The 24,867-nt window shown below is 43.3% G+C and overlaps 1 long non-coding RNA gene across 2 annotated transcripts in view; it reads left to right on the forward strand.

Moving 5' to 3' along the window:
* LOC138540565 (uncharacterized) overlaps window positions 1–4,345 on the forward strand; it is a 39,512-nt gene extending 35,167 nt beyond the window's left edge. For both annotated transcript variants that reach the window (XR_011288613.1, XR_011288619.1), the window contains exon 2: window positions 3,054–4,345. This is a non-coding gene — a long non-coding RNA (uncharacterized lncRNA). The remainder of the gene's footprint in view (window positions 1–3,053) is intronic.
* The last annotated feature ends 20,522 nt before the right edge of the window (window positions 4,346–24,867 follow it).

The following is a 24,867-nucleotide window of genomic DNA, read 5'->3' on the forward strand; positions in this document are numbered from 1 at the left end:
AACACCATTTGCTTTATAGGTGCATTACAAATGCCCAATAATTAAAATAAATAACATAAATAAATTGTTTGCAAGATGAATTTACCACTAGTTTGAGGAATCTGAAGGAAATAAAGCTACAATTGTTAGATAATAACACATCTATTTATGCAAGTAACCCAACTCCTCCCATACACATATTCCTAAGAGGATCAAGGAAATAAAAACAGAAAGCAATAAACCATACTATGCATGTACACATAACATTTCCACACCAAACTGTGTTGTGACAGCCGAGTGACATGACAGAGCCCCCTTGAACGTGGCAATTACAAATGAAGCCATAGTACCTTTGAACGATTTCAATATAGTCACTGAGAACTGGCTTGCCAATTTGTCTGACTGCAGTCTATTAAGTATAGTCAATGGCAAGGCCTACTGCTTTAGCATTTGATAGGCATTTTCAAGGAAATGCCATCATATATTTTGGCACTCACACCACATGCCAGATGTTGTCACTTTATGCCATGAATTGCCATGAGAGGCGCAGAAACTGCTCATAATATTGCAGGTATTACTATCAGATACCACACATTGCAAGTCAGGTACACCCCCCCTTTTATTCGGAATGGCTCAGGGAGTATTCACACACATCAGAATATCTCCAGGACATTCATGGCTGGATAACAAACAGGCAGCAGGAGGCATGGTGGGAAATTCCTTTTCTACACGTACTCGCTCTATTCATGGCACGCGACCATGTCTCAGCCCACATCAGAGTCTGATGTTGGTGGAGAATCGGAGATCACTACAAGCTCAGTCTTTCTTTTGTCCACATTCGAAGAGCAGACGTAATCCATAGAGATCTGTTGTAAAGACAGCTAAGGTGTGCACATGTGTACACGGTGGGGATCAGTAATTAAGGCCACTGGGATGAAACATGGCGCCTGTCCTGACGGCACATTACTGTGCACTTCATATGCTCTTTGCCTGGGGGAAAAAGCAGACAGAATCCCTACGGATCCCCGTCTCCTGTTTGTAAGTGAACTGTGTAGGGACCCGAGATGGACCCTCAGAGCGTGGGAATCCACAATGGCAAACGCCGGACTGCCTTCCTGTGCATGTGTCTCACATCTGCCCCATGCGGGTTATTTATGTGAATGTAAATGAGAACGGTATCTACCAATAACCTAAGGATAGCATGTGACCCCCGTTTCAATGCAAACTGACATTTATCAACACCAGTATACCTGTAGAGTAATGTTGTGTGTTTTAGGGTGCATGCCATGCACCCCTACCGTTTGCATGGTGTCTAGGTGCTCTGGGAGCTCTTAAACAGAATAGGTTTGGTTAGCCATATTGAGAGGAAAAAACTTAAGATTCCTGTGCTATTGTGTTAATGCATTTAGGCCGTAAATAACCTGAGAAAGAGGAGAGTCTGTGTAGTTTGCTTTGCCTATATTGCGTAGGCCCCCAGGCGCAGGTGAAACTTGGGAAAATCTTGTGTGTGAAGTAGGACAGAGATAGGTTGGCACCTGTTGTGGTGTGACTGAAGTGGGGAAGCCATGCGTTAAATCCCTGTTACACAAGTTCAGTAGTGGTGATGGGTAAATCCAGTATGACTGTCCCTTAAAGTGGTCGGTTTTATGGTGGAGAAGCCATTGTGAAATTTCCTAGAAAATGTGTTTATGCTCAAATGGTGAGTAAATTCCATGTTCTTTCGTCTATGCTGTTGATTGGTGTAAAATGCCAATGGGCTACCAGTTGATTAGTGGTCTCATTACACGGTAGGCGATAAGGGTTTACCCTTACCGCCTTACTACGAGGTCCCTTTGCGGGTTGGAGAATTTAACACCTGCTTTTTGCAGGCGTTAAAAACCAACCCGCAAAGGGACCAGGGAGCTAATTACGGTACCGCAATTTGCGGTGCCGTAATTAGCACCTTCCCCATTCCCATTATGCCCTATGGGGCAAAAATGGGAATGGGGAAGGGCAATGGGGTAAGGGGGAATTACCGCCCCACCAACCTTGGAATAGGGCGGTAATTCCCCTTTCCACCAAGGCGGTGCCGGATATGGACCAAGGTGCTAATAGAACCTTGGTCCACCGCCGTCCGTGTAATGAGGCCCTAGGTGTTGGAAAGCCAGGTATTTAGTATTTTCCAGAATCTAAGGTGGTCCTGGATTATGCAGGTTTCCTTTGGTAGAGTGTTTAAGAGTTTGGGCACCATGTTGAAGAAAACCAACCCTCTGAGTCTCTCTCTGGTGCAGCATGTGATCTCTGGTAGTACTTTGTTGCTGGAGTCAAACACAAGTGCTGAGCAGTAGTCAATGTATGTGTATATTTCAGTGTAAGTCAGAATGTGGAATAGAGTGGTCACAGTTCTAGTGCAGGCCTTTGCAACGTTTGTCTCTCCAGATGTTTGTCTACAACTCCCACCTGCTCTATCCAGCATCTCTGAGCATGAGGGATCTTGGGAGTAATAGCTATAGATGTCCCATAACAATAATGTCCTTAGGGATACAGATCAGCATGTCACACCAAATATGTCCGAATGTCCATTTCTGATGTGACTGTCAATTTGAGGATTTGTATGCCCAGACATCCAGAACTACAAATTTGAGAATCTACGACTGGAGCAACACATCCACAAGGAAAGTCTATTTTCATGCACATCATTGGCTAAGATAATTGTGCATTTAAAGGACCAATGTGATTCATACAAATGGAAAGGGTAAGGACATGCTTATTCTTGGTCCATCAGTGTGTTGGAGAGAATGACACATTCTTTTAAATCGCTAATATTTTTTGCCCCCCCCTTGAATTGGCACTTAGACCAGTTGGACATTCATAAATGTGGACCATCACATTGTACCCAGTGATGTGGCATTGCAATCACGGAGATCACGCTCCGCTAGTTACAATCACCAACCTTTGAATCACACGAATGCTCAGAGAGTACCGCAGAGAGGAAAAATGGCAGTGGAGGAAAGTGTGACCTTCACAGTTGTGAATGTATTGCCAGATGTATATGTTGTGGCTACATGCATACTCACATTTACTCTCACTTTCAGGGCCCCATTGGACACCATGGAGGAGGCAGAATATTATGTCAACGACCAGGTGCAAGCGAGGGTGCAACTCTACGCAGGGAGAGAAACCTGCTCTAGCTCTCATCATCGTCCCCCAGCAGATTCCAGCCTCACCACTCCTCCTGTACCTATGATAACCCAACACCATCACACCTCCAGCGATTCTCACTGTGGGCCCCCTGGTAATTCAGAAGCTGAAACCAGAGGACATGTTCTGGGTGTTTTGTTTGGTGACAATATGGCAATGTCACCTGTGGAGGACATGCATCTGGAATTGTGGACAGCCAAGACCCTGAGGGTGACCATGTTGAGGAGGTATGTTATTCAAGCAACATAGAAATAGCAGAGGTACAGCCAGAGGTCATTGTTGGTTGATCTGGAGATGCTGATGCCCAATACAATGAAAACTCCTTCAGCAGTGTGAGCCACTTCAACCACACTCTGTGCTGCCAGATGATAGACACCAGTGTGTGTCAGACCTGGCCCCATGCCCCATTGATGGCATTTCTAGCACGCCAAGAGATGCCACCCTCTGTGGAGGTGTTCACACAGAGGAACTCTATAACACACTGTCTCTTTCTCCTCACCCAACCCCACTCCCATCTCCTTCTTACAGCAGTCTCCAGACTGGGCATGGAGGAATTTCATTTGTAATCCGAATGGATACCCTACAATGTCTACCAAGGGTAAACCAACATGATTTTTTCAGACACAGGACTCTTTATGTCCCCTTCCATTTCCAGTCTAGACCTTTCTATTTATCTTGTATGTCACCTTTGCTGGATTGCTTTTTGTTCTCAACCCTGGATTTGGAGTTTGAACCCCCTCGGGACTGCATCCTCTAAATCCTGGATTTCTATTGTAGAACCTCCTTGATTACTTTTTGTAACCACAGCAAGCTGTATTTTGGACCATCTCTTGAAACGCGTGTTTGTTTCCTACACTGAATTCTGATTTTGTCCTCTCAACTCCCTGATTGTTTTGTGATGCTCCACACCAGCTTGGATTTCGATTTCACACACAATGGTTTGAGTCTATTAAACCACTTCTGGATTTGGATCTTCAGTGCTCCCATCTCCCTGGATTGATTTTTCCAAATACTTTGTGGATCCATCACCCTCTACGATTGGAGTATTGAATTGTTGTTTAAGCTATGACAATGATTCTCGTTTTGCTGGTTTTGCTGGTGTATTGGAGGGCGGGGTTGTATGGAGGGATAATACATATTTTTGGAAATTCACATTTAAAGAAATAAATGATCACATATACTTGTATCACCCTAGTTATATCCTTACCCCATGTCCATCTGCAACAACTCACTGAATGTCTTTTTATTGCCATTAATGCACCAATTAGGTATCATAATTTCTGAAATCATATGTCCATTAGTTTGTGATGGAATTATTTTTCTCGTGTCATAAGTGATAGTCTTGGGCTAGTTATGCAGGTCATGTCTGAGACGCTCAGCTATCAATCACCAAGACATGTGAAGGAGTGCTTTCATGCAAGAACTAATTTAGGTTAACTTTGTGATAATTTGAATTTCTGTACACGTGTTGTATTGTACACATACCCAGCAATCAGGGCCGGCATTGCTGTAATCCCTCCCTTATGCATGGCAGGCAACTGTTGCACAGGATCATCAATCCATGTGTTGCCACTGGGCAGCATCCAGATACATGCGAAGAGCATGTCTGCATGAGGTTTTGTGCATTCATGTAGTGCTGAATGTCTATTTTGAGGAAGAACTGCTCCTGGGCCATGAGTGTACAAAGACCACATTGCTGCAGACCAGGGCCAGACCACGCTAGAAACTCCAACAACTTCTTAGAATTTTGCTTATGTAGCAATGGTTGCATTTAAGTCGCTGTAGCATATAATGTGGTGGTCTATGCATTTCGCCAATGTTTCTAGGACCCCTGTAAGGCCTCTGGAGAAAAAAGGCTGTGCAAAGCCACATCCCAGTGCCATGTAATTCCTGGAAGGAGTCACTTACACTGCAGAGCAAGACACAGAAGATCTTCAACATGGCAGGTATCTCTGTTCTGACCTTCGCGCCCTACTTCACCATATACAGATTATTCTTGCGATTATGTAAGAACTTTAATATTTCCTCTGAAGTCAGGATCAATGTCTCCAGCCATAACATCTAGCCTATATCTCCTAGCCAAGCCTGATTTTGAGGCAGGTCTGATATATGTGCCTTAGGGACGGACCTGTGTCAGCCCTGTGGGAATCAAGTGTCTTTCTCCGGGTGGTATCAAAATCTAGTCTGTGCTTTGTAGATCAAACCCTATTGATTCATCTGTGGCAACCGTAGTGACTATGGCCTTGGGGCTTAACTTAGTGTACAGCACAACTCCCCAGCTTCTAACAGTTGGTGTGGATCCCACTTCCATCACCATGTTTGGCAGGTCAAAAGAAGAATGCAGACACCGTGATGACATTTCCAGAAAGGCTTATTAAATAATAAGAAAAATACCTATCTCTCCCTATTGCTATGGGATATTCCCTTCCCATATAAATAACTAAGGTGCTTGTCAGTCATCAGGAAATGTCCAAACAACTGCATCTGCTGTCCCAAAACTAATCCTAATTGACCCTACCACTATTCAAACTAACTAAGGTCAGGAGAATGACTCCCTTCTACTGAGGATGCAGTGTTCTGCTTTTACTTTAAAGTTTCTCTTAATGTATACTATTTTGAGATAGTCACCAGTCATCTTCTATATCAATGGTTGTAACTCCTTTACAAAGTCTTTGGGTTTTCTCTTATCTTTAGGGGTTGCTCTCAAGGTGTCTTTTTGTGAACTTTGTTTGATCCCTTGATCCAGGCTGTTTGGCCTTGCATATTCTTCTGGGATAGGTATTCCTGGATGGGTTTCCTCTTTTGGGTGACTATTGTTCCCTCCTCTTAGCTCTAGCTTATCCTGGTTATCTTTTACCTTGTCCACTTCTCTTGCCTGGACTCTCATTTCTCTAAAATACTCCACTTGGTCACTCTTAATCACTGGAATATTTTCCCCTCTTCCCAGGGTAGGTGTATCCACTTTTTAGTAATCTTTTTTTCAGGTTTAATTATAATGTTCGTTTCAGTATTCTTACAGTTCAAGTTCATTAATTTGCATTTTGGATTTCATCAATTTTACATGGACAAATTTCTCTGATTACATAATATGTCCCGTTTCGCCTCCTGGTACTCCAGTTCTCCCCTTTAGCTCTTTTATCACAGGAAAATGTCTCCAGGGTCTGCACTCGCTCAGGACCTTCTCTCTCTTTTCGTTGTTCCACTGGTTCATTCTCGCCAGCGTCTGTCTATTGCTCTCTGTTCGTTCGGTGTTCCGGTGCCCCTTCGGTTAGCTGGTGGAGTGGCTGATACCTCAGTGGGTTGGTGTCAGTGTAGTTAGCTGGACAAGCTGCCCACCATGACGTCACCATGGTCACATCACCAATGAGTTTCAGGGTCCCGTACCTTTGCTTTGTCACTGATTCTGCACACTGACTCTCCAGTGTCTGCAGCTCTCATTCAGAGCAGTTCTAAACTTCACAGCATCTCGTCAGCTCTGCCTCTCGCCTGTGTTACGCCTTCAGGGGACCTCCCCTGCTGGCGTATGTGTCGCTCTCCCTCTTGGCTTGCATGTCCTCTCTGTTAAACCTCCTCATCATAGTGTATTGGGGGTTTGTCCTTAAAGAGACTAATTCTGTTCATTGATCTTCATGGTATATGTTAACTTTGTCTTCAGACCAATATCTGGATTTATTGCTGTTAGGCATCTCAGATAGTCCCGTGTATGCAATCATGGGGACCGGCTGAGGGAGTTGTTTAGAGGAACGAGAGTCCAGTCCCCAAAGGGGTAGTCTCTCCCAGTGAAGTCGCACTTGCCCAGACCTCTAGGGATGGTCTTGCAGAGGAGGCTCACCTCCCTATCCTCCTTTGGAGAGAAGGGACTAGTTCCCTCGATTCATCACACTTTTGTTACCCTTCACCAGCCCCGGCACTTCTGCTTTGTAGGGTGTCAGGGAGTTGCTGGGCAATGGCTGGACTGTTGTTGGGCCACCTCTTCAGCTTGGCTGCGGCTCCCCCACTAAGGCTGCTTTTAGTAGAGAGATGTGCCTTAGTGCAACGAAATAGGATGCTTCTCGATCTATGGTGCCGTTTTTTTAATGTGGTCATTTCCACCCATTTCTACCCCACACGCTGATTTGTGCATGGTTTCAGGAAGTGGATGTTTAAGGAGTTGCTCTGAATAACCCTGAACTGAGATAATTCAAAGAGGTGTGTGATTCGTGACATTTATGACATAGATTGTATTAGCGCATAAATAGTGGTGTTTGAGTGAAGTGAATTCGTTTAAGCATGTGGTTCAAAATAACATAGCACATACATTAGATGCAATGACATATTCATTCAAGAGAGAGGGAGAGAAGAGAAGGCACACAGTAAAGTTAGCGAGGTAGTGGTAGGGGTAGTAAGTCATGATTATGTGTGAAGAAGATTGGTGCCTCTTACCTATTCTCAGAAGTCTCTAGCCCCATGTGGGGTCCAGGTCTGTGATGTGCGTACTGTCCTGTAGACAATAGTGGCTCCTGTTGGGCCCTGAAAGAAATTAGGGTTACTGTTAGGGTTGACTGAAGTTAAGGGCTAAGTGCATGATATTTTTCAGTCAACCCTAACAGTAACCCTCAGTAGCACAGGCTGTTTCCACACCTAGAGCCAACCACGAATCTCTGAGATAATTCAAGTTGGTGTTTCATATGGAAAGAAAACTTCCCACCTGTATTATGAATTCCAAAGTGCAGATTTCCTGCACAGAGTATCCCGGCAGGAAAGTTGTTTGTAAATTTATGATGGAACCACATGGGTACTCTTTGAGGTTTCACCAACTGTTGGCAGTTGGATTTTCTACAATGATTTTCCATGCGGGATATCCACACTTTCTGCATGTGGCAGCATGTCTGCATGCAGTAAAACCTCCAGAAAGCTCATTTACGCATGTTTCACCACTTAGTATTCTTTAATCCGAATCAAGTGTTTACCAAGTTAGAAAAGGAGGTAGGGTTTTTCTCAACTGTGGCATCAAATGTCTCTGCAACTTGCTTCAAAAGTTGGTGATCACGTCTTTTGCAGCAGTAAACAACACCCTTTGTAGCTTAATGAGGGACTACACATCCCTGTGCTGTAATTAAAATGTGCTTGCTCAAGTGCTTAGAGTCTCTGATATTGCCAGCCGTATGTTCCGAAAGCTCAGCAGCTCCAGGCAATATTCTAGCACTGTGTAAACATTAAAACAACCATCAACCAAGAAGAAAACTTTAGACATGAGGTTACTAAGAAAACCATCCTCATAATTGTTATCGGGCCAGTGCAACTGTGAACAAGGTACAGAACACCAACAAACTATATATAATATGAGTAAATTCCCTTGGCTTTTCGTTTGAGAATGACTTATTACTTCTCAGAACTGTAACATGTCCCAGCAAAGTAAACTTTTTGGGCCTCATCATGAGTTGGGCGGTATCATATCTGCCGGTATTACTGCCGGATCACGGGTTGAGCGGTAAACATAATTCCCAATTCACCATTGGGTCAGGAAATCTTCGGTGCAATTACCGCCGGCGGTATTACTGCACGTTAATTGCGGCGAAAATCTGCATTTTTCCGGCATGTTTAGCAAACACGCCACACTGTTTGGGTGGAGCCTTAATTGCAGCAGTAATAGCGTTACCGCCACTTTTAAGGGCTATCACCCAACTCATGATGAGGCTCTTTGTTCTTAATCTGTAGCCCATTAGTTTGCCACAAATCAATCTGATGGAACTCGAATGGGGCAGAATGGAGCAAACATAAATCCTCAAATGTCCTCGTAAAAACAGACAAACCGAGTTAAAAACCTGATGGTATCTTGCAAAACATTGCAGAGGAGTTCCCACCCCCACCCGAGCTCTGATTCGGATCCATATCTTTTGTTCTCTTTGTTTTTATGATAGTGCTTCATAATCTACTGTATTTTAATTTTACCCCTCACCAGCTACAGTTTTCTGTGTTACCCCCTATATTTTGTCTCAATTTTCAGGGAGTTTTGCTAATTTTCATGCAGTTCTTAGTCAATTGACGCACACCCTGTCGATTGAGCGGGATGAAGCACTCAATATTTTGAATTATCCTGAACATGAATCTGATGCCTCACACACTCACGGAGTGTTTCATCAACGCTTCTTTGCTCACACCTGGAAACTCCTCTTTCTTACCACGTCACATGCTGAAGAACCTCATCCTTCTTGCTACGGTATACATGAAGATGCCAAAGGTCACACCTACAATGCTCTCCGTTCGTCTTTAGCACAAATTTAATAATAAACTAAAACATCACTTTGCTAAAGCGAGTAGACAGTACAATGGTATCTTCCAACTCACTTGAGCAAAGTTGGCTAAAAATGCTGTTTATGCTCCACATCTGGGACACATACCTCAGGAGTGGCTTTTCTATACTGACTGGTTTAGCACTTGCACGCTACCGTAAAACAAATCAGCAGGGCTGCAGAACAGTAGCAGCTGCTACGCACATGTTCAGTTTTTTACAGCAATATAAGCAAGCTGTAATGTTTCCAAAGCACGCTCGAGTAAACCGAGGCCCGATATAAAATGTCACCCATGGAAGTTTCCAGAATGTGATTTTGCAGTCAGAATTCAGCACGGGACTCCCCAGTGAAAACCAGAAAACACAAGACTCCACATTGAAAACTAGAAAACATAGCAGACCTGTCTGGAAGACCCAGGACATTCAGACAAAGCCAGTAGTGGTAGGTGAATTTTTAAAATGGACGATATCAACTATTTCCCCTGAAATGTCCAGAAGGCGTCCTGTGACTCTGAATCACTTGTCAGGGTATTGGGGGTGGGGAGTCCGAGGCAGGGATAGCGTTCAAAAAATGCATTGTAATGTGGTATTTTACAGCACACTTGTTTGATGGGTAGAGCATACAATACACAAGGGTTTCTGTAGGGGAACAGACGAATAGCCCCATTTGATGCCAGGATACCAACAGTACAAGAAAGGAATTTGAGCCACATTTGAATGTCCTTTGTTCCCAATATATGCCAGCATTGCCCTGTAAAATGTTGCCATGCAGGTAGTACCTAATATATTCCACCATTGCCATGCAGAATACATTTTCATGCTGTCAATGTCAAATATATGCCAGCACTGCCATGCAAAACACATATTTTTATGCAGCTGTGGGCAAATATTCACCAGCTTTGGCTGGTGAAACATGTCATCCGGCTAGCATGGTAGCATAGTAGCATTGCATGTATAACGTATTTTTCATGGTGCATGTTGACATCCTCATGCGTACAGGCACATGCACTGACGTGAACACACATGCACATGTGAACACACATACATTCACTCTCTCTCTTTCTCTGTTTCCCTCTCTCTCTCTCACACACACACCAGACCCACATCCACATCCTTCGTGTACACCATTTCTTTTTTTACAATTGCCTTTTTTCCGCCAGTCCTGTGTTGCCTCCGCATCCCTTTCTGCTCTCACTAGAAACAGAGAGGGGACTGGATTTTGAATCGGCGCCAGGAAAACAGGAGAGCATTAACATATACACTCTTTTGGCCCTCTATGGATCCGGACCACAGCGCCACCCACTGATTGCAAGGTTAGGATGTCTGTAGGCCTCCTTGTTAGAAAGAAAGCACCCCACACAAAGGGAGAATTATTCTCCGTCATGAAAAGCGATTCCGACGTGGAGCACTGTGCGGGATCAAACATCACTGAACGCCCATGCATAATAGGATGGGCAGCGCCCCAAAGCCCATTATTCACTGACCACCTCATTACACTGCGCATGCCACGCTTTCCTCCATAGAATTGCTAACAACTGGCCATTCTGATGCCAATTCATCGTACATCTGCACATGTCTCTAACGCCACCTGACCTTTTACCATAAAAATATTTCTCTACCTTCTATTCTCTTTTTTGTTTTTCTTGGGCCACCCTGGCGGGGCCACAAAACGCTGCATCCTGGACTAATGTCGGTGCTGTAAAATCACTATGGTGGTGAACCTGTGCAGTATAAAAGAATACGGACATAAATAGCAAAGTTAATTGATCTACAGCTCACCTTCTCCAGATACCTGTAGAGATCGAGTGACCATAGGACCTAGATTTAGTGTCCCAGTCCCAGGATTTAACTGCCCGTCCAAGTGTCCCCCACACTTTCAGGGAATTACATGCCTTTCACAGTTGTGAGGGATTGTTGGTTTGTTATGCGCACTGAAGTTACAGTGTGCATGCTGGCACTTTCACCAGCCAATCTGTCTGCACACCACCAATGCAGACCTTATCACCTCTTTAGTCACAGCTGCGGCGCTGCCTCTCCCTCACTCAGATCTGCTTTGCTGCAGTGAGAGCAGTCATGGCAAGAGCTGCTAACCTGTGTGTGGGGGAGGTGGGGGGCAGCGGCCTTTTGAAATGGAGATAAGTCACTCTTTTTTCATAGTAGACTGTCTGAGTATAGAAGAGTGGCGGCACGACTCCTAACCCAATGATCGAACCATGTTCCAGCATTAGAGGAAATGTTGAGCATTGAGGAGGGCAGGCAGACGAAGACATTTAAACACACACATTGAACCTGACAACTTCTTGCCAAACCGTCCCATTCCAACAGTAGATGCTATCCACTCTTTTTGTGTTTACATTTTGTTTCTTGCATTCCTAGATTTCAATGGCAGCTGCTAACCTTCGCCAGAGGCGTAGCCAGGATTGCTAACAAGTTGGGCCTGGTGTGAATGTAGTTGGGCCCACCGCAGTGACATTTCCAGATTTTGGGTGGGACTTGCAAGCTCATCCCCTACCCTGTCTATGCCTTTGACCTTCACACTGTGAAAATTCCTGATATTGGATCGAGTCGGGTGTCAGCACAACTGAGAAGTGTGACTTGGTTGTCAAGCAAGCGCCTGTGTGCCACACCACAATTCCAACATGTGTGTGTACTTTGGGATGGAGACCCAATGCAGTCTCTTCTGTCCATGTCTTTGACATGTGCGAAATATTGATACCTTACTTACATATCGTGTGCTTCTCTCTAACATTAGACAAGTAAACGTCCGGTTCGTATGCAAGCTTTTAATATCCATTCCAATTATACCCGTTCCTTTGGAGCCTCTTGTATATCTTTCCATTGTTGCAAGACTCTAGTCTTTCAAATTCAATCTTGCAACTTCCATGCCATCTATATGCACGCATGAAAAAGAAAAGAAACTTAGATACCTTTCTATACATTCCTTTTCATAACTTGACCCATTTATATTTGTATTTATTTCAAGAACAGGGATGTCAATTTCAAAATCACTTACAAAAACACATGTACAGATAGGAGAGGCATTCCCACAAAGGGTGCCTCTGCAACAGCACAACGATGAGAACAAGTGGTGAGCCAGTTTAGGAGGGTGTAAATAAAAGTGGGAAATATACCAGGAAGAAAACAAACAGAAAAACAATATACACACATATTTATTTTTTTAATTGTGTTCCAGTTTTAATTAAACTTTTCACACTATACAGTATTATACATTTTACAATCATTATAATCAAAGAGACATATGAAAGAACACAAACATCTGTCCATTTTATCATTATCTAAAAGAAAAACGAATCACAATAAAACCCTTAAAACCTTCAAAGCTACAAAAACTGCCATTCATCTATATACCATCATATACCATCAGTGCAAAATCATCATATGAGAATTCAAGATTCTATAGGATAAATGACATGTTGCAGGAACATTTCCAGTAATACAAGGATATCTTTTTCTTTTCAAAACCAAAGGTTTGATAACACCAGCTTCAAAGAAAGACTATTACACTCCAATCATCTTCCCCAAAAAGCATCACTATATATTGCTTCCAGATTGTCCACAAACCGTACTAAAAATCTACTTAGAGATGCACTAATTTCGGGCATTGTGTCATTATGTGCCAATTAGTTGCAATGACATCTCTATCATTATAGAATCTGTAATAACGCTTAGTTTTATGTATACCCAACCATCTAGATATAACCATCAAGGTTGACAATTGACCCAAGCGCAGCAATAAAATTATTCCGTTTTTTTAGGTGACGGGTGAACTACTAAATATTTGGGAATAGTCAGAAATCTCCTGTACAACTCTGCGTAATCACTGTAGCTTTGCAGGGTATATAGGTGCTCCTGCTATGTTATACAATCCAAAACCTGTATTTTCATTCTAAGATCGTTTAACAATAATCTACACTCTTGGGTCCAATCTGGTTGACAGCCAATTGCCTTGAGGTAACTTTCACATTGGGCCTCATTACGAGGCTGGTGGTAGCCGGGCCTGTAATACAGACACGGCTGCCGCCGGTATTTTATTTTTCCGGTGCCCAGAAATGGGCAATTACCGGGTCATTATGGCCTTGCTGGACCCGCTATTTGCCCATTCCTGGGCACCTGTAAAAATTCTTCCCCATTCCCATTGAGCCCCGATAGGGCTCAATGGGAATGGGGAAGCCAGATGCACTGGCACCATTATGAAGGTGCCGGTGCATCAGACATGCTGTGCTCTGACCTGGGGGTAGAAAGGCACCTGCGAGCACAACTTGTAGTTTGCCGTTCCGGGAACTATGGTACCGGCAAGCTTACCGGTACCATAGTTCCCGGATCGGCAAACTTATAATGAGGCCCATTGTCTTTTGAATTCCCTCATGGCACTGTTAGTACCTTCCCTCATGGCATCACCTAATCTGGTTAATAGTGATTCCGTGGTGATTATACATTATTAAAAGTATATATATTAGACAACAGGTGACTTACAAAGGTAACATTAACCTAAAGGGGCAAGTGTTAAATATACACAATTACATTACTGTACATCACTGGAGACATTGGTGGAGCAGGTAATGATGGCGAGGGCAGGGGGTCTCCCTCCTTAGCAAGTAATTGAAGTTTAAGCCAAGCTTTGAAGAGATCTACACTTGGGCAGGCTTTGATTGTTATGGGCACTGGGTTCCAGTGGAGCAGGGCAAGTATGGAGAAAGAGAGGAAGCACGAGGAGGCACAGGGAAGGTTTGGGAGGGTGAAGTTGAGTGCAGAGGAGTACCGGAGGGAACGAGATGGTGAGCAAACTGACGGACAATCAGACAGGTACCGAGCAGCAAGACCATTGATAGCTCTGTAGACTAGCACAAGGAACTTGAAAAGAGAGTTGTTGTGCCTGATGTGCCAACCAGCATGTTGTCAGTTAATAGAAGTGGGGGAGGATCTGGGTAGGTGTACAGGTAGCACAGTTCTTTGTCTAGAGGGATGAAATAATAGATAGGACGGCCAACAAATAAGCTTGAGCAGTAGCCAAGTTTGCTGAGCAAGAGAGTGGGGATGAACATTTTCGGAATCATTAGTAAGAAAAGGACACATTTTCATAATTTTGAGGTGGTTAATATGAGCTGCAGTGGCAGCGGTAGTGATGAATTGTTGCAGTCATAGGTCGCTATGAAAGAGCACCCCAAGATTATGAGCCTTGGGTGAGAGAGAAAGAAGGTCAAGCGCTAAGGAAATCAGAAAGGGTAGAGTTGGCATTGGAAGCTGGGAGAAAGATGACTTACATTTCTGAAGAGTTCCGCATGAGGAAGCAGAGAGCCATCCAGTGACATATTTCAGTGCAAAATGCATTCCAAGATGGCTGGAGTGAAGCAGGGAAATGAGCACAAAGGCAGTAGTGGAAGCAGAAGGATGAGATAAGTCTTGCTAGGGAAGGGGTATAGAGGGTGAAGAGCAGAACACCAAGGACTGATACGTGGAGGATGCTGAAAGAAGGTGGCCTGCCGTCAGAGGTTTGTGAGTTTCAAGAGATTTTAAAGGATCAACATTCTACCTAGGAGGTGATCCAGGCAAGAGCAGATTTGCAAAACCCAAGATCCTGGAGATCGAGAAAGAAAATGGAGTATTCGACTGTGCTCAAAACAGCAGAAAGATCCAAAAGGATGAGCATAGAAGAGAGTTTGAGAAGAGAGAATGTTGGAGACATGCATGAATGCAGTCTCGGTGGAGTGTTTACTACAGAATCCACATATGAATGGGTCTCCAAGGCCATTATTCTCATGGTATTTAGTGATCCATTCAAAGACCACTAGCTCAAGGACTTTTGCATAGTGTGGAAGGAGCAATATTGGGCGACGTTTGGGTCAGTAAAGGGTTTGTTTAATAACGATAAAACAGTTACAAATTTGAAGGTGGCAGGCAAGAGTCCAACAGAGAGAGGTTGAAGCGCTCTGAGCGATAAGGACAAGTGATGTAGACTAATTCTTTGACTATTTAGGGAGCAAATGGTGAATAGGAGCCCAAGATTGGTTTTCACTACAAAGGATGGGTGCTAATTTCAATAGGCGAGGTAGGGGAGAAGAACCCCTGAGTAGAAGAAGTATGGGGAGAGATGGTGGCCAGAAGTCGGGTTGGGGAGTTAGGGAGTGATGGGCTGTGACTGTGCCAGGAAGTTTAGAGTTTTTAGAGGAAAAGCAGTGATTTGCATCAGTACCAGAAAGGGAGGGGGTAATGGATATTGGCTTGGGAGGTGTGAGCATGGATTGGAGGGTACATGAACGTTTGCGAGGGTATTTGCAAAGGGTGGAGATTAGGATTGTGAGATAGGAGGATTTGGCAGAGTCCAGTGCAGGGGTTAGGGCAGCAAGGGAATGTTTGTAGCCTCGGAGTAGGGTAGGTGTCCGTAATTTGCATCAGCGTCATAGTTCATGGCGCAAGTTTGTTTTGAGTAATGTCAGTGTTTAGTCTAATGTCATGGCATCTTGTGCCAACTGGTCTTCACATTCAGCCGCACCAAAAAAAGAAATCAGGGTATAACTGAGGAGCCAATGCTATACTATTTCCGAAATACTATCAAGTGTTCAGAGACCGATTGATATTGTGCACCCTTTCCTTTTTACACAGTGTGATATAATTGTGTAAGGACTTATTTATGCATTGTTCTTCTGAAAGCAAAACATGCCAAGACGTGTTTCATGCTTTGCAGCATCTTGTCAAAGCTTTGCATTATCCTGCCTCTTGTAAAGTAAATGGAAAGGACTGGACACTCAATCCTGAAATTCAAGAAGCCCAGAGACAGACGGTTGTGGCACTCATGATATGCTGTTGCTCTTGATAAGTGTACCAGGTACCTTACAAGAGGCAGCAATACAGCACACCTTGATAAAGAGCTACAACCGATTGCTTTTACAGGAAAAACGCAATAATAAAAAAGATGGGAATGAGCACGCTGTCATCTACAAAGATTAACACTCCTTACTATTCTTCCACAGCACGCTGTCATCTACAAAGATTAACACTCCTTACTATTCTTCCACAGCACGCTGTCATCTACAAAGATTAACACTCCTTACTATTCTTCCACAGCACGCTGTCATCTACAAAGATTAACACTCCTTACTATTCTCCCACAGCACGCTGTCATCTACAAAGATTAACACTCCTTACTATTCTTCCACAGCACTCTGTCATCTACAAAGATTAACACCCCTTACTATTCTTCCACAGCACGCTGTCATCTACAAAGATTAACACCCCTTACTATTCTCCCACAGCACGCTGTCATCTACAAAGATTAACACTCCTTACTATTCTTCCACAGCACGCTGTCATCTACAAAGATTAACACTCCTTACTATTCTCCCGCAGCACGCTGTCATCTACAAAGATTAACACTCCTTACTATTCTTCCGCAGCACGCTGTCATCTACAAAGATTAACACTCCTTACTATTCTTCCGCAGCACGCTGTCATCTACAAAGATTAACACCCCTTACTATTCTTCCGCAGCACGCTGTCATCTACAAAGATTAACACCCCTTACTATTCTTCCGCAGCACGCTGTCATCTACAAAGATTAACACTCCTTACTATTCTTCCGCAGCACGCTGTCATCTACAAAGATTAACACTCCTTACTATTCTTCCGCAGCACGCTGTCATCTACAAAGATTAACACTCCTTACTATTCTTCCGCAGCACGCTGTCATCTACAAAGATTAACACCCTTACTATTCTTCCACAGCACGCTGTCATCTACAAATAGTAACACTCCTTACTATTCTTCCACAGCACGCTGTCATCTACAAAGATTAACACCCCTTACTATTCTTCCACAGCACGCTGTCATCTACAAAGATTAACACTCCTTACTATTCTTCCACAGCACGCTGTCATCTACAAAGATTAACACCCCTTACTATTCTTCCACAGCACGCTGTCATCTACAAAGATTAACACTCCTTACTATTCTTCCACAGCACGCTGTCATCTACAAAGATTAACACCCCTTACTATTCTTCCACAGCACGCTGTCATCTACAAAGATTAACACCCCTTACTATTCTTCCACAGCACGCTGTCTTCTACAAAGATTAACACCCCTTACTATTCTTCCACAGCACGCTGTCATCTACAAAGATTAACACTCCTTACTATTCTTCCACAGCACGCTGTCATCTACAAAGATTAACACTCCTTACTATTCTTCCACAGCACGCTGTCATCTACAAAGATTAACACTCCTTACTATTCTTCCACAGCACGCTGTCATCTACAAAGATTAACACCCCTTACTATTCTTCCACAGCACGCTGTCATCTACAAAGATTAACAACCCTTACTATTCTTCCACAGCACGCTGTCATCTACAAAGATTAACACCCCTTACTATTCTTCCACAGCACGCTGTCATCTACAAAGATTAACACTCCTTACTATTCTTCCACAGCACGCTGTCATCTACAAAGATTAACACTCCTTACTATTCTTCCACAGCACGCTGTCATCTACAAAGATTAACACTCATTACTATTCTTCCACAGCACGCTGTCATCTACAAAGATTAACACTCCTTACTATTCTTCCACAGCACGCTGTCATCTACAAAGATTAACACTCCTTACTATTCTTCCACAGCACGCTGTCATCTACAAAGATTAACACTCCTTACTATTCTTCCACAGCACGCTGTCATCTACAAAGATTAACACCCCTTACTATTCTTCCACAGCACGCTGTCATCTACAAAGATTAACACTCCTTACTATTCTTCCACAGCACGCTGTCATCTACAAAGATTAACACCCCTTACTATTCTTCCACAGCACGCTGTCATCTACAAAGATTAACACTCCTTACTATTCTTCCACAGCACGCTGTCATCTACAAAGATTAACACCCCTTACTATTCTTCCACAGCACGCTGTCATCTACAAATATTAACACCCCTTACTATTCTTCCACAGCACGCTGTCATCTACAAATATTAACACCCCTTACTATTCTTCCACAGCACGCTGTCATCTACAAAGATTAACACCCCTTACTATTCTTCCACAGCACGCTGTCATCTACAAAGATTAACACTCCTTACTATTCTTCCACAGCACGCTGTCATCTACAATGATTAACACCCCTTACTATTCTTCCACAGCACGCTATCATCTACAAAGATTAACACTCCTTACTATTCTTCCACAGCACGCTATCACCTACAAAGATTAACACCCCTTACTATTCTCCCACAGCACGCTATCACCTACAAAGATTAACACCCCTTACTGTTCTTCCACAGTACGCTATCATCTACAAAGATTAACACCCCTTACTGTTCTTCCACTGGCAAAAGGTGCATTTTGGGGAATATTCTCAATTACAACACAGCACAACAAGGCATAGACAAGGCATAGACTGATCACCTTTTCATATTAAATGATAAAAAAAATGTTTAAAACACAGCAATCAATTTGATTCTGTTACTGTGCTTCAATCTCGTCATTGGCTTCCAGCGAACAACAGATGGTTTGATTTCAAAAACCCTTTGTCTCATTTTTAAAAGTCTACATAATTTGTCCCCCCTGTATCTGCAGACCAAACTTAACAGATATATTCCATCACAAGCTTTACGTTCAGCTGACGAGGTGTGGTTGGTCATCACTACTTCAGATTTTGTACATGTAGGAGACCCGGGATTTGTGGTTATTGCACAAAGATCATGGGAAGCTCTACCGTTGAGCATCTGGGAGTTGGAGAGTTTTTTTTCAATTCTGGAAGGCCATTAAGGACTGGCTGTTCTGCTAGTACCATACTGTCTTTTACGGTGTCACTGTGAAGTTGCCGTTGGTTGTGTAGTGTATTTTGCTCCTGCCTTGTAAATCCCTATCACAAATGACAAATATCCAGCACTCCACACTGCCTGGAAACCATACATAAATTCAGGTGGGCAGCGTGGTGTAAACATCAGCATTTAATATGTCTCCAAATTGTATCTATATTTGCACAGTAGCACACACCAAATACTTAACCCTATCCTGGCAGAATGTAGAATTGCAGGGCAATGTGGTGGTTGTTAAAATCATGCTTTTAGATATATTTAACTTAGAGGCAGATTCACTTCCAAATTCCTCAGCAATAATTTCTGTTTGATATTATGTTGTTTTATGAAGCTATTATACTGTGCCATATCACCACTGCAGTAGTCTCAGGCATATTGATTCCCTGCCGAGATGACCAGACCTTAGTCTGATGAAAGAGGAAGAGTGGGGAATGCTGAAACCATGGTAAAGTGGGTTAAGTTATAGACAGGTATCGGGACGTATGATCTAGCTGGAAAGCTGTTATTTGTGATATAATTTGTGTGCATGCCCTGGTAGGACTGTTGGTCACAACTTGAAGAAGGAGGTTTATCTATATGTTTGTGTAAAAATTGGTAGAATAATTGGGAGTTTATTTGCAAAATATTATTGGGCCTGAAGTAATTAAATGCATGATGGGTTCAAAGTGTGATCAAGATTCCTTGCTATAAGTTCTTTATATGGATTTATTTATTTACAATTTCATAACGCGCTACATGACCAAAGACCTCAGAGCGGACATAGAAACAGACAGCACAAACATGGGGACAAGTAGAGGGATACATTGGCTAACCGATCAGTCAGAAGATTTTAACAAAGCAGTAGAGTCAGTCACAAGGGAGGTTGAAGAGGTAGGTCTTCAACCTTTTCTTAAACTCAGTTGCTGTTTCTGTGGTTCTGAGAAATTTCAGAAGGGCATTCCAGGCAGTAGGCCCCAGTATGTCGGAACTGCAACCTCTGGCTCTTACCAGCCTAAACCTAGGCTGCACAATTGTGATTTGATCCTTGGATCTGAGGGTGCATGAAGGTACGTAGGGCTTTAGGCAGTCAGTGAGGTATTTTGGAGCTAAATTACATATGCAGTTGTGAGTGAGTGTAAGAATCTTATGTGTGACTCTATGCTTTACGGGAAGCCAATGAAGGTCCCGTCTAGAAGCTGTTATGTGAGCATGTTTAAATAGGCCAGAAATGGCATGAACAGCACCATTCTGAGCGATCTGTAGTGTGGATAGGTTGGACTGGGAGCATCCACTCAAACGACTGTTAACATATTCTAGGTGGGAATTGACAAAGGCAGCGGCCTGGATGGACACATTATTGTGTGACATGAACTGCCGGATGTTGCAGAGCAGCTTATTGACGAGGCCACAAGAGGATTGAATATGTGAGACATGCTGATTCATTGTCAGTTCGGCATCCAATGTGACACTGAGGGCCTTCACCTTCTTGGCCTCAGGATAACAGTATTCTAGATAGTAAAACTGTTATACTCCAACGGGAAGGTTTTACGTTTGGTGCCAGAGGCTACAATCAGCAGTTTGGTCTTTTTAGTGTTGAGGTCCAATTAATTAGTTGCCATCCAAACGTGAATAGCGGAATAAATAGGGTTAAGGTTCAGTAGGCCCCAATCATATCCTGGAGAGAGAGATTAGGGCTGCCAGGCAAGAAGGAGCCCAGCCTAGAGTGGGCTGTTTGAAAGATCAGTGCAATTGGATAACAATCACGGAGGGCGGGAAGGCAATGTATTTAAGTATGAACCTTCCATTGGACAGTGCAAGCCTGGTACTTTGCAGAGAGAGCTGCGGAAGGGGATTTCTCTCTTTGTCATCATTTCAAGAGCTTCCTGCTCTCTGACGACTCAAGTCTGCACAGACCTGGATGTGGATTTATTTCCTAAAGTTAGGCGTACTCTGAGAGCATGCCGCCTTTTAATACTGTGTCTATTCCCGAATCTTTATTGGCTGTCACCAACTAAGTGCAGAGGTGCCTGCTAAGCCTAGTTTCCTCTGGCATTTGTATTGTGAGAGTGAGCTATACATGACCTCAAGGGAGCTTTCCCACCATGATTTCGAAGTTCCGTGCTGTGTCAAGAGACAGTGAATTTAGATGGACGCAGATTATATATAAGTAAGACATGTCATGTAGGGCGATGGAGCGGATGTCATGATCAGGAAACTCGTTGGAGGTGACCTGCAGAGTTGCACTTTAAGAGAGTCCCAGCTAGAACCTAGCAAACAAGGAAATTCAAGCAAAAAAAGGAGATCACCAGAAGAAGAAAATTATAAACCCATATAATTCACATGTGCATTTAAGAAGGTTGATCATAAAACAAGAAGGATCAGTGTGTGAATTTATGAATGTCTAAAGAGGTTTACAACATGTAAACAAAAGGGAAATACAAACATGATTCATGTTCAAGTAGCAGGCAAGTGCTTAAAGGACTCAGGCAGTTACAGTTGTCTCAGCACTGGATAGGAATCTTCAGAGTGTATAGGACCTGTGCCGCACAGGGATGGCATTATACTTTAGCATGACAGGTTTCCATGTCTCTCATAAGGCTAACACCAATATAAATCTGCAGGTTATCTTTCAATGGTAGGTACGTTGTAAGATTGTGCTGTAGTAGGAAATGTCACAGTTAATCGTTATGAGTGAGTTCAAAGGATATTATTTAAAGTAGACATTTGTTATCAGTGAAAGGGGACAAAAAGGTGCCATGGTATGTGGGAAGGGTTGAGTAGGCCGTGAGACAAGAAGTGAGCCTGGATGGAAATGAAGGGACTAACTATTAAATATTTTTAAGTGATCATCACTCCTCAAACAACCAGGATGTAATTACTTTTTGGAATCAGGATAGTTCAGTCTCTGATGGAGGTGGGAAAGTCACTCCAGATGTGTGGTGCTAAGATCAAGAAGGAGGTTCTCGCAACTTCTTTTTGTGACACTGAGGACTTCAAAAGATAAGTGATTGGAAGACCTCAACGATTGTTAGGAGAGTATTGTTCAACGTTATTTTTGATAAAGACCTGCCCATTCCCGGGAATCACATGAAATGTGATGCATGGCATCTCGAATGCTATTGTGCATCCAATTGGGAGCCAGTAAAGGGAGATTAGTGCTGGAGAGGTGTGCTTGCTCTATCCCAACCTCAGTAGAAGTCTTGCTGCACCATTTTTCACTCTCTGAAGCCTCGCTAGTAAATGTGCCAGCATGCCAAGGTAGACGTTATTGGCATAGTCCATTCTTGATAAAATGACAGAGACTATGGCATGATGTCTAGATAAGGACGATTTTCCAGAGATTTTTGAGGTGCATGAAGGATTGTCTGGTCACAGCTAGGATCTGCGGCTTTGAGAGGAAGACTTGCATCCATGATGAACCCTAGATTTGTAACTTGTGAAAGTGAGCAGAGCGATAGAGGAGAGTGGCTATGGTCTGTGGGGTCTTGAACTTGATCCTTGAAGCCATCGGGAGCCAGTGGAGAGATATCAGGGCTGGAGTGATACGATCCCTGGGTTTCAGGCCAAGGACAAATCTTGCAGTCCTGTTCTGGATAAGTTGCAAAGGGCAAAGAGTAGAGGCAGGCAGATTTAGAAAGAGGCAATGCATTTAGAAGGAAGTGCTGGATGCCATACAGAGATCTATGTTGTTGATAAATTCAATCATGTTGGTGTTTGGGAGTCTCAAGATCGATTGGATGTTATCTGTTTAATTGTGACAAGTGAGATTGATAGATCTTAAGAAGGAGGGTAAGGGGGATAGATTCAGACTAAAAAGTAGGGTTGAAACTCCAGACTCCTGGGGAAGACCAAACAGGTATTCATTTGGTAGTCTTGGTTCTGATAAGTGTGGATGAATGAATGTCTGTTATCTTAATATTTGAATGAAGGGCATTTTCCATTGAGAAGCTAGTTCTCTAACTCCCAGGTGGAAAAGTTGAGACCTTAGACTGCTTTGTGAGGTTAGGTCAAAAGGAGCAGACTGGTCTAGAAGTGTAAGAGCAGCTGCCTTCTCTTGGTCTCCAAATAGTTTAAGGTCATCCCAGATTGGTAAGAGCAGAGCTTCAGTGCTATGTTTCTGCCTAAAGCCTGCTTGTGTAAGTCTAGTAAGTCATTTTCCTCGATAGATTGCATAGGTTGGCAACATGCAGTGCCCATTTATTTTGTGAGGAATCTATTGTTGAAATGGCCCTGAAGCTATTTAGGTTAGAAGTGTCAAGATTCCCTTTTTCCAGAAGCCCTTTCACACTGCTTCTTCGAACACTTGAGGAACCATATCTTACGAAAAGGTGAAGTTGATGGTAGTTCATGCCTCCTCTTCAACAGTTGGTATAAGGAATAGGACCATGGAAAATATTGACGGGCATGGGTTAGCAGGGTATCATGCCAGAGTGCTTCTCTACTAATGTTGGCAATTTCTCAGACGATAAAGCACAGAAGGAGGGGTAATGTATTTTGCCTGTGTTGGGGTTGTGTATGGTGTACTTTTGGGGAACGAGTCAGTAGTAATTTAGTTTTTTATCTGTCACGAGTACGTTGTTCCATGTGAAAGTGTGTGGTAAGAAAATTACAAAAGGTCAGAGAGGTTGTAAATCTGGTAGAGAGGCCCAAAGAGTTGCAGAATTCTGAAAATATTTTATAAGCCTCTCCCCTATTCTTTCAGAGTAGAAGCACAGTGTTGGCCTTTTGATCTCTGAATGGCACCCTCTCTTGTGCCCTCTCTGTCTTTTAAGGTACATGATATTTGAACTCATTTTTGTTCCCAATTATGATATTGAGTCTGGATTTCTTCATGTTATTGTACCACAGGGGTTTGGCGCTTTTCCTCTTTGCATTATGCATTTATAACAGTGCAAGGGAGTCTGATTCTTCCCTAACCCATTTATAAAAGGCTATTATGCCATGAAAAGGGTTCAATAGAATGTTGGCTCTGGCACAGTAGTTACCAGCACAGGACAGTAGTAGCCCTCATTGATGTTAACATTTCTCCACATCCTGTAAGGTGCCAGTGGTCTCAATCCCTAAGGCTCGGTCTGATTCAGGCAATACATTAAAAAAACGAGGCAAAATTGTCTGTCCAGAGTAGACTTCTGTCAGGTAAAAAAGAAAGTAGGTTCAGGGGTCAAAGACGGCATCAAGAGTGTGCCCTGCTATGAGTGGTGTATTATTGCTCAGCATATGCAGGTCTCAGCTGCCCATGCTGGATGCTGGTTTCTAGTCCTTAATAGAGGATGTTGAGGGAACGCTCTAACCAGATGTTAAAATCCTCTAGTATGAATAGGTTAGGGTGAGAGGCCAGATCATGGACTACAATGTTTTTTACGTCCCCACCAAAGGTGGCACCATACCCCTGAGGCCTGTATATTAGTAGGAAAGAAATTGACAGGGAAGCAGAATCCTTGAGACGAATATGCATTGACTGACATCCCGGGACGACTGAACTTGGGAAGGAAACCATAGACAGGTCATCCTCATACACCAGTGCTGTACCATCTGCTCTGTACTTTATTTTTGCCTTATAGCCTGCAAAGCTATTTGAGCCACGTTTCAGTGAAGAAAAGCAGTGCAGGGTCGTGTTCATTAAAAAA

Source organism: Ambystoma mexicanum, chromosome 1q, assembly GCF_040938575.1.
Source record: "Ambystoma mexicanum isolate Mex_15411 chromosome 1q, UKY_AmexF1_1, whole genome shotgun sequence".
NCBI classification, from domain to species: domain Eukaryota; kingdom Metazoa; phylum Chordata; class Amphibia; order Caudata; family Ambystomatidae; genus Ambystoma; species Ambystoma mexicanum.